General features: G+C 52.6%; 1 long non-coding RNA gene across 1 annotated transcript; it reads right to left on the bottom strand.

The window, feature by feature from the left end:
• Window positions 1–690: 690 nt before the first annotated feature.
• LOC144375196 (uncharacterized) lies at window positions 691–7,315 on the bottom strand. Its single transcript, XR_013434685.1, has 2 exons — window positions 4,046–7,315; window positions 691–3,359 (listed from the first exon to the last, which is right to left on the bottom strand). It is a non-coding gene; the product is annotated as an uncharacterized LOC144375196 (long non-coding RNA).
• Window positions 7,316–7,581: the final 266 nt, after the last annotated feature.

Here is a 7,581-nt window from a genome sequence, read left to right as displayed (position 1 = left end):
GGGATTTTTGTTTGTTTGTTTTACACTTGGCTGGTTGAAAAGAAGCTCCAAGTCCAGACTTTGAACCATGACTTAAGAGCAGGCTTTGAAAGGACGAGATGGAGCCCTTCTGCGAGCACAAATGACTGCAGATGATTTTATTACCTAGGAGTGACTCGCAGGTGAGGGACAGTGCTCAAGATTTTACCCCGGGGCGGGGAAGCCATGTGGAGAGGAGAAAGAGGCTTCTTCCTGCTTGTTCACCACAGTGGCCGCCACACAGGGGTCATCTCTAATCCTCCCCGCGGCCCTTCGGGGTTTACGTTCCAATCCTCATTTTCACAGATGAGAAAATTTAGACACAGGAGAAGGAACTCGCCTGAGGTCACACAGCTATTTTTTGGATAGAGCTCATGACCCAGCTGGGTCTTTACAACCTCCCCAGGGGCTCGGGAAGCCGCTGTAAGGCACACTGCCCTGGTTTCCAGGACATTAAGACTGTGTGGCTGCCTGTTGGCTTGGCGTTGGCAAGGAATGAACCAAGTGCGCGACTGCTCTCTCTGTTTCCTTGTAGTTGGCACAGAAATGGGTATACAGCAGGTGCCTCATAAATGTAGCCCATAGAAAGCCTCATCCCAGAGGCCACCACAGCACAGGGTCAAGCAATTGTAGACTGAAACCTTGACTTGAGCCCAAGCCAACCTTTCTTCCTTTTAAATTGTTCATCTCCAGGTATTTTGTCATAGCAACTAAAAGCAGAAAAACATGCCCAGCCACCACCACCACTTTCATCTCCTTGACAATGGTGGCAACGGCGGAGGCGGCAGCAGACGTCGAGGTGGGACAGATTCATGCCCACGCTGTAGGAACTCGCCCGACAATGTCCGATTTTCCTGGGAACTAGGTGCGGAGAAGAATCCGATAAGGGAGTTCCTGGCACTATTTTCTTGGATGGGGCCCTGATGGCCAAGTCAACTGCATTCTTTCATGTCATTAAGCCTCTTCAAGACCCATGACTTCTCTCTGAAACTATCCCTGCCTCCCGCCCCCTCTCTCTGCCTGACAAGCTCCTGATCCATCAGGGCTCCACATAAATCTCATCAGCTGGCTGCGGCTTTCTCTGTCTTTCTGCATGAAGTTCTATCTCCCTCCCACATGTACCTGTCACCTGTCCAATGAATCTTTCCCTTAGAACAATAGGATGAATAAGGCAAAGACTGCATCTGCTAATACCAGGAACATAATAGGTGCTCAATAAATGATAATTCATTGAATTTTTTTTTTTAAAAAGCAATGTTATAATTATACCTATTGATGTCTCAAAATCAATCACGGAGCACAAAAGTATTTGTTTCATGAAATACAGCAAAACTTGACATTTACTCCCTTCTTCCTGTTGTGTGCCCCCACCACCCGCTCTGCTGAAATGCCCCATCTTTATTTTGTAAGCTTCCTAAAATCTCCAAATGCAGCCAGGGCCACGGTCCTGAATTCTCTGTTCTGACAAAGGTCTCTCTTGTATTCAATTCATCACTTGGGCCCCTGTCTCTTGAATTCGCACTTCCCTAGATTCCAGAAAACAATGAAAGTCTGGAGACGGAGCTAAGCACCTTACCAGTCAGAAGATGGAGCAGGATTCTAAACTCCTAAAGGCATGCACTTGGGCCTGTTGGGTTCAGTGATTATTCTCATTGCTCCGGAGAGTACCTAGCGCACAGTCAATATTCAGGCAAGATTCATAGTTGGAGTCTTGTCATTTTCTTTTTAAATTTCTATTTGTATGGATGCAGAAGAAAAATAAATAGCCAAAGGTACTTCTGGAGATAAAGAGACCTGCGTATTTGGAGGTCTCTGATGGGACATTTGCCTGCAGAGACCAGTGGCCACACCGAGTAGAACAGAGCCCCCGTCATTCTCAGACTAGAAGAGCCACATGCTGCTGAATCAGCGAGAAACAGCACTGGGGACACGGGCTAGGTGCAGTCCGGCAGTGGGGCCGCAACGGGGCTGACAATTTCCTTCTGTGTTTCGGCATCATTGAATCAGCGTCCACCGAGACCGCCTCCCAGACATAGGCCACCATAGTGCCACGGAGCAGGCTGGGCAACTCATCTGCCTTCACCAGGGAGTGGATTGCCATCCAAACCCGCACCTCTCCTGGTTGCTCTGTGGGCCCTCGTTAGAGGAAATTAGGTGATGGAGGAGCCTGGGAACAATAAAATTCCTTTCAGTCAATTCCCAGCATCGTGTCCAGGCTCTCCTGATGGGTACTCGGGCCCACTCCGCCGGGTGCACACAAGCTCCCGGATGTGCTTCCAAACTTTGACCCGGGGTTACAAATTCATCTCCCTCTAGCTGAGGATATGGAAGGATAGGGAATCGAGGAAAGAAAACTTACAGAGGAGAACCATGATACTGATCAATCCTTAACTGGATGGAATCCAGACCCAGAATCCTAGAGTTCCGACAAATCTGGAAGAATGGAACTGGTCAGAGCCAATGGCCAGGAAGATACGATAGATCCAGCACGGGATCCAGGGAGATAACTGAGGCCAGGAGCTGGGAGTGAAGAAGAGCCCTCTGCTTCAGAACCAAGGTCACGAGCAGCGAGAGCGTGGTGCAGTAAGTGTCCTTTGGGGTGACAAGTGGCCACTTGGAGGATCATGCCTTATTGGCTGGAGACAATGACGGACAGCAGCTGGGGCGAAGAGTGGTATGCAAGAGAGAGCAGTGTCAGGGAGTGACAGGTCCCAGGCTGAATCCCAGTCCCATTGTGATTGACGGTCGAAGCCCTTCATCCGTCGGATCTTTCTTCTGCTTCCTCCTAGAGAGCACAGGACACCTGTCCACATGGAGATGGGGTTTGGACCCAGGACTCGAGGTGACTGGGTCAGTCTGGCTTTGTCTTCATCTGGGTTCCGCCAATAAGGGACCAGCAGACACGGAGCTGAGGGGCAAGCAGTCAGTTTGGGGTGTCATGGGAGACGAGTGGGCAAATAAAGCAAGAAAGAGAAAGAAACCAAAACCAGACTGCTCGTCAAGCCAGCTACTGCAGTTATTTCCACTAGAAATATCCCCATGGAAATCCCGGGAAACCACACAGACCCACGCCTCTGCCTGACCCCAATTCAGGAGTGAGGATCCGGGCATTTTATGTGCCTGTTCCCATAAGTCCTTGGCCGAGGGCTGTTCGGGCAGGTGCTGACCACTTGGTATTTCTGGTCAGCCTGGGGAAGATTGGCCTTCCTCATCTCCAGAGAAACCCCGGGCACACGGACATCCATCCTGGCAACGGAGATTAGCCTTTTGGCACTGACGGGTGATCCCTGCGGGAAGCCGACCACTTTTGCTGTCAGAGTTAACAATGAGACACGATGTCCCTGTTTGGGCCAAGAACAAAACACGGAGTGCCAGGATCTTCCAACGTTTTAAAGTGAAATACAAGACTCCTGACGGGACTGGTTTCCTCTTGGCCTTGACCTCAGCCTGCGCCTTTCATCTAATTCCAGGGCAGTAGAGGGTTCAAGGTGAAGTGTGGACCAAGCAGAGAAATGGAAGGAGGAGGGCTTCTGATAGTCATTGGAGCGTTGCGACACCCTCATTTCCTCTCCCCGGCCCCTTGGGGGAGAAAGGGGGTGTGTTCTCCTCCCTGAAGTCCAGGGAGGTGCTCAAAGATCTCCGTTAGAGGAGAGGAGAACCCTATGGGCTAGAGTCTGACTTGTGGGCCAGCAGAGACCATGTTCCAAAGTCCACACACTCTCTTCCAGGGGGAGTGGCGTCTGCAGAGCCCCGCCCACAGCAGTTCCAGGGAAAGGAGGACTTTGAGGGCCCCATCACTTCCCACAAGGCCCAGGGGTAGGGCGCCTGGCTGGTGGGGCAGCAGCATCACCCCTTACTTTGGGGGAAATGATGCAAGGAGCTGACCGTCCGAGCCCATTTCCCACTGCGGCTTCTGCCTGCGACAACGCTGAGCAGCAGAAGTCTGACCGCTGTCCTAGGCATATTGATCACTGAGCTAAGGTGGATTGCAAGATCACAGGTGCCCAAGACATTTTTTTTTTCTTACCTACAAACAAGAAGAGGATGGAAAGATTCTGTCCGACAATCATTCGGCATCTCGTGACGGCACAGTCGGGGAGCGGGGACAGAAGTAGCTTCATGGAAGGTATCGCCCAAGTCCTGCCCTTTCCAGATACAGGTTATTCCGAGACCGCGTCCAAAACTGGCATTGCATCTGGAAAGAGTCTAAAAGGCACTCCGTAAATGGTAGCCCTCGTCATTAGCTGCTCTGCAGGCGAGAGATGAAGCCAGAATTTCAGAGCCAAATCCCATTGATGACTGTCCCTGGGCTGGACAGCATCTGGCCAGGGGAAGGAAGTGAATGGACTGAGAAGAGGGCCTGGCCCCAAGCAAAGCAAGAGGGTCCCCTCTGCTCGCCCCCCCCCCCACCACTGCCATGGGCCATGAACCGCAGGAAGGGCCCATTCGCTGCGTACACAGGGCGCGCTCTTGCTCGTTCCCTCCTGGCAGCCACAGGAGAGGGAGCCTTGCTCAGTATTCTTCCTGAAGCCAAATCTCAGGGTGGATTGGGGAGGGCCGTGGGGTCAGGAGCCAGGGCTGTGGGCTCCTTGCATCAAAATGCAAAGAGAACTGCTCTCCCAGAGCTCAGAGCCCAGCCATGGTGCGGACACAGAGGGACTCCCACACCTTTGGGGTTTATAGAGATCCGACCAGGGGCCTCAGGCAGGCGCTAAACATCAGAACTACAGTAAGGGAATCTCTCCGTACCTGCGCCTGCTCTACCTTCTTTCCTTACTGAAGAGCAATAGGCATGGGCTGTTTTACTTATGCATGGTCCACAGTTCTATGGAGAATGCTTTAACGGAACTCGCTCCTTTTTCTGCAAGACACAGAGCTCCCCGAGGGAAGGAAACTGTGCCTCAACTTCTCTTTGAGTCTCTAGGACCTAACCCAGGGCCTGGGATGCTACGGTAGAAGAATTAGGGTTTGAGTCTATGCTGTGTGACCTCTGGCCGGTCATTTGACCTCTCTGAGGTTTGGTTTCATCATCTGAAACATGGTGCTCATATCTACATCCACATTGGGAGAAGAACTATGTTTAATGTGCTTATTACAGTACCTGGCCACAGGAAAGAGAGTAATAATTGTCACCATCATCAACATCGCCATTGTCATCATCCGCGTTGGCATTTCCCATTGGTCTCCTCTCCCCGCAGTCATGTTAAGACAGTTCGGGTTCTACAACCGAATTGACTACAAAAATAGCTTAACCCTTTATCCACCGAAGACACACACCCCCCCCCCCCCGCCCCGCTGTTTTGGGTGCAAATCCTGAGTCCCACCATCTATAGACGTTGTCAGAGCTGAACACACTTTTTCATTATCAGAGAAGAAGATCCCCTTCTTGTTCCTCTGCCACCTCCTCCTGCTCTGGGTCAGTCCCAGTGGGTCCTGAAGGAGTGTCATCTTGCATGGCAGGTGAAATTGACACCTGAAATCAAATTTAGTTTCCGATTCCCAACGGGGCAAGCCTGGCCAGAGAAAAAAGCCGGTTTCTTCCAAATCAGTTCTGTCCTCAGCAAGTCCTCCAAGCCTCAGAGGCTCCGTCTGCACAATGGGTCTCCAGAGGATGAATGAGTGACGGGAGGGCTCGGACCACCCATGTTCTCACTTGCACCAACCTCTGCTCTGCAGGGAGGGGCCCTCGGCCACGGGGGCTGCTGGCCATCAGTGTGCAGAGGCTGAATTTGACCCGATGGGCTTCAGAAGAGCAAAGCTGACTGGAGACCCCTTCTGCAAATTCTGATCCAATACACCATCTGGTGCGGCTGCAGGTTCTGTTGGGTTTTACTGTCTAACCGTTCCAGAGCTCAATCAACTGCGGCTGGGGAGTAGGGGGAAGTGGAGGCGTTAGGGGGATGGAGGGACCTGCCACGGGATTCGTGGGGACAGCAGCAGGGGAAGAGGCAGCTGCAGGAAGAGGCGGCTGAGGATTGTCACCAGGCCTCAGGGAGCAGGGGAAGGATTCAGAACCAGAAAGGAATCGGACTCAGCCAAGCGACCCGACTTGGAAAGCTGGCATGGTGCCCACAGAAGGAAAAAGGAGAGGTGAGGGGGAATAACGGTGGCAGCCACTGTCCCTCAGTGCTGTGCCAGGGGGCGTCACAGAGCATCCTCGCCATAGCCCAGAGGGTCGGTGTTGGGATCACCCTCCTTAGACAGAGCCGGGGATGGAGCAGGGGGGTGACTTCACAGCATCCCCTCTCTCCGCGGGCTTTGAAGTCTCCATGCCTGTGCAGGAAACTTCCTGGGTATTCCTAAGTAGGCTAGAGTCAGGTCAGGAGGCAGAGGAGAGGGACAGAATTTGAGGTGAAGGGGAAGAGGCAAACGGAGCCCCCCCCCCAAAGCCAGAACCAGAAATGTCTGGGGGCCAGAAAAATGCTGAGCAGAGAACCCAGAGACACCTGGAACTGGCCCCAGGGAAAACTCCCCTCCCTCCAGTCCACCTCCTTGCCAGTCCCTGTTGTCATAGCAACAGGAGGTGAAGGAGCAAGCTGGGGTTTTTCCAGAGTCCTTGGAAGAATGATACCGGCCACCGCGCCCCAGGGCCATCAGAAACAATCATAGAGGGTGTCCCTGGGGACAGGAAGGCAGAGCCCGCCCTGAACTGAAGGTTTTCCTAAAACAGTCACAGGATCAACAACCAGCAGCGTTCATCCAGTGGTTTATTTAATAGGACGCTCCCGCGGAGTCACCCATTTCATTTTCACCCTATGAATTAAGTAAGAAGACCATCCCCACTTAACCAGTTACTGTATCTGAGGCTCCGAGGGGCGATGGCACTTCCTAAGGACACAGAGCTTCCCAATGGCAGAGCCAAGATTGGAATCCAGGTTTGCTGGACTCCAAGGGCTGCACAGGATGCACCGTCCCCCCCCCCCCACCTCCAGCCCTGCTGCAAGAGCTCACCTCCCTCCTCTAGGGACAGGGTCCGCTGAGCACCAGGGAGAGGAGGCTGGTGTCCCTACACTCACAAGCTGCGACCTTGGGTGGGTGACATCACCTACCAGAGCCTCAGTCCCCTCCCTTGTAGAATGGTGACAGGTCATAGAATTCTTGGGAGGATCCTGGATGCACGAAGTGTGCCCCTGGGGCCTTCTGCTCCCCCCTGGGGGGGGGGGTCTTGTGGTCCTTTATTCTCCAGCTTCATTTCTCCTAAAGGGCTGGTCACAGGACAGCCATTCAGTACACGTGCTGCCTGCATGGAAATACAGGGACACACAGGAAGCTCCTGCTTATCTCTGAGTTGTGGCCCTTTATCTCTCTCTTCGCTTATCTGCATTTGGGGACTTTCCTGTTAGGAGCATGCATTATGGGTGGCCCTAGGGAAAACACACCCTAATGACACTGCAGGTCACCTCTGGGAAAGGGGTGGGAGCAGAAGGATAGATAATTCTGGCAGGGGTGGGGGGGGAGTGTCTTAAAAATCTTCATATGATATACATCCTGACTTCTGTGTTTATTTTGCAATTTTTTTATCTAGAGAAAAATCAGCCATGCGACTTGTTATGGCAGAAATAC

This window comes from Ictidomys tridecemlineatus, chromosome 2, assembly GCF_052094955.1.
Source record: "Ictidomys tridecemlineatus isolate mIctTri1 chromosome 2, mIctTri1.hap1, whole genome shotgun sequence".
Lineage (NCBI taxonomy): Eukaryota > Metazoa > Chordata > Mammalia > Rodentia > Sciuridae > Ictidomys > Ictidomys tridecemlineatus.
The sequence above is the reverse complement of the archived record's forward strand: the minus strand, read 5'-3'. Positions and strand labels throughout refer to the sequence as shown.